Consider the following 3,368-nt stretch of genomic DNA (forward strand, 5'->3'; position numbering starts at 1 on the left):
GCTGGAAAAAAGAAAGAAAGCAGATGCTAATATGTTGTGAGGGTATAAACACTACCATTTTTCAGGAAGACATTACTAATGAGAGCAATTAACATTTCAGAACAGACTTGAGGCCTTTAACTATGTAGAAAACATTTCTATTAAATTTTAGAATTCATATATTTTAGTAATTGTAACAGTTAATTTTGCCATCTAGATTTTTTATTGCTAATATTTAACAAATACTCTGAAATGGGGAGATTTTAATTTGACTTTATGGCTCCATGTTGTTGACTATTTTGTTGTTGTTGTCATTAAGTTATGGGGACAGGTGAGTAGAAAATGTGTTTTATGTTGGCTGAGGAGAAGTATTGAGAATATAACAATACTTTCTCTACTTCATTACTTAAGTAAATCTGATCAGAAAAATACAATATTCCTTCCTTAAAAATCTCAGCTTAAGAACTTTGATTAAGAACTTTGTAAAATTTTGGGGCAGGGTTTTAAAAATATTTCCAGGTATCGGTTGAATTATTTACCCTCAGAATTCATGTATTGAAATCCTAACCTCAGTACCCCAGAATGTGACTTATTTTGAGATAGAGTCTTTACAGAAGGAATCAAGTTAAAATGAGGTTGATAAGATGGTCCCTAATCCAATATGACTGGTATCTTTATAAAAAGGGGAAATTTGACACAAAGATGTGCATAGAAGGAAGACAATGTGAAAAGATGCATAAAGAAAATGGCCGCTAAAAGCCAAGGAGAGAGGCCTGGCACAAATCCTTCCCTCATAATCCTTACAAGGAACCAACCCTGTACACACCTTGATTTTGGACTTTTGGCCTCCTGAACTGCGAGAAAATAAATTTCTGTTGTTTATGCCACTCAGTTGGTGGTACTTTGTTATGGCAGTCCTGGAAAACTAATACATTACCTAAAAAACCTATGTGGTAAGCAGAATAATGGCCCCCAAAAGATGTCACATCCTAATCCTTGGAATCTGTGACTGTGTAAGATTATTGGGAAATTGCAAAGGGAATAAAAGTTGCAAATGGAATTAAGTTTGCTAATGAGATGAACTTATAAAAGGGAGGTTATCCTATATTACCCAGATTGTCACAATGCAAACATAAGGTCCTTACACATGAAAGAAGAAGGAGGTGAAAGTAATATAATGTGATAAAAACTCTATCTGATCTTTCTGGCTTTGAGGATGGAAGAAAGCAAAATATAAGGAAAGTGAGTGGACTCTAGAAATGAATATCCCCCTAGAGCCTCCAGAGGGAGCATTACCCTGCTGATGCCTTGACTTCAGCCCAGAGAAACTGATTTTGAACTCCTGACCTCAGAACTTTAAGAAAATAAAAGTGAGTTGTTTAAAACCACCAAGTTTATGGTGGTAGTTTGTTAGAGCAGCAATAGGAAACTAATGCAAACTTTATCTTTCCCAGGTTGGTCCAGTGTTAGAAATTCAGTTCTCTGTTCTACCACCCTAGTCATATCACTGTTTAGATAATTCATTTGCTAGAAAATTTCCTAGTAGACTAACTGAAAAGGAGTCCCCAAACTAAATTGTTTATAATGAGTTTGCAATGAATTTTCCCAAATTATCTGGAGACATTCCTAGAGATCTGTAAAAATCCAAGTTCTAGACCACCTTCCATGTGACTACATCAGGCCAAAATTAAATGTATCCCCATGTAATTTTTCCCCAGGCCATGACTAAGATCATGAAATGATCATTAGCCACTTTTTTCACAATCAAATATAAGCAGGGTTGGTAACCTAATATTTTCTTTATCTTCAAGTCTTACCTACACCTGTTTTTAAGTAAATAATAATAATAATTGCGGTCGTTAAAAAAATAATGATAAAACAGAAAAAGCAAAATCACATCCTTAGTGATAATGTATATGTTCTTTAAATCAAGTTCTATTCCTGGAGGAGTTCGTTAATAACTTGGACCCCATTAGAATATATTTAAACATTGGTTATTGGTTATTGGACTTGATTGACCCTTAAGGTCTCCTCTCAACAAGCGATTCTAAAACTATGATTCTCTGTTGACATACTCATAGATCAAAGCAATAACATGGAATTAGTCTTTTTTATGATAAAATTTCGTATAAAAAATCATAAAAAGAAAGACTTTATTGCATTTGAAGATTTGAAATTGGGCTCAAAAACACCTCATTTACCTAGCATGCTTGCGAGCTTATTTTAAGGATAAAATAAGGACACATTTTCCAAAATTTGAAAATACCTGGTTATCCTTTAATTGCAAAATCTTTTTTAAATTTCAAACCTAAGTCATAGTTAAATGTCTCAGAATAGGAATTTGATGAACCTGAATTAACATTTGCTTCATGAATCAGAGATATAATAGTATTGTGACCATTTGCTCATTATAAAAAGGGGGTTGGGGGATTGCCAGACTCTATAAGGTGGTTGCTCATCTGTGAAGCCCTAGCAGCCTCAGGCTCCTTTGTGAGAGTGGGTTTATGGGAGTTGGGGCACGTGAGTGACAAAGGCATTCTTGCACCCACAATTTTAATCAGTTCAGATTTCTCTATTTCATATGTTGGATTTCACATTTGTTTGGAAAAAAGGTTTAGGTATCAGTGTCTTAGTGAACTTCATTTCACCTCAATAAAAATTATATTCATATAGAATATGTTAATAAAAGAATTTAAACTATGTCATACACTGAGGGCTGTTCCTAGGTACATGGCTAACCAGAATAGTCATTTCTTAGCCTCCTTTGGAAATACATGTGGTGATCACATGACTAAGTTGTCCCTAGGGAAATGTAAATCAAAATAGTGTATAAAATGTCGGGATCATGTCACTAACAGAAGGGGAGTGTGTACCTGGCCACCCAAGTTTCTTTATCCTGATGCTTCTTAGAACAGGGATGTAATTCTTAGAGCTCTCTCTATGTTGAAACTAAATGATGAAGTCTGTACCATCAAGGAAATCTGGAAGTAGTCTGGGTACCCAATTAGCTTTAGACAACCATAACAGTCTTGAATTATCTAAATTCAGACTTTTTAAATTATCTAAATTCAGAGAGAGAAATAAACTTTCATCATGTCTAAGCCACTGTTATTTGGGGTTTCTGTTACTTGCATCCAAACCTAAATAAAATACTATCTTATGGGCTTTTATGACGTAACCACTGAAGACTACTAAACCTAATTGAATTTTCATTTTTGCTATTTATTCACTTATGCCTTTAGCAAATATAGCAATTGTATGAAAAACGGAGACATCTATTCGTCCGATGATTATTTTCCTATTAATGCAATAGATTTAAAGGATGATGTGGCTTTCAGTATGTGTTGCCTTTGGTAAAACTGAGAGCTATCATCTCAGCTTACAAAAAA

Source organism: Rhinolophus hipposideros (assembly GCF_964194185.1).
Source record: "Rhinolophus hipposideros genome assembly, chromosome: 9".
Classification (NCBI taxonomy): Eukaryota; Metazoa; Chordata; class Mammalia; order Chiroptera; family Rhinolophidae; genus Rhinolophus; species Rhinolophus hipposideros.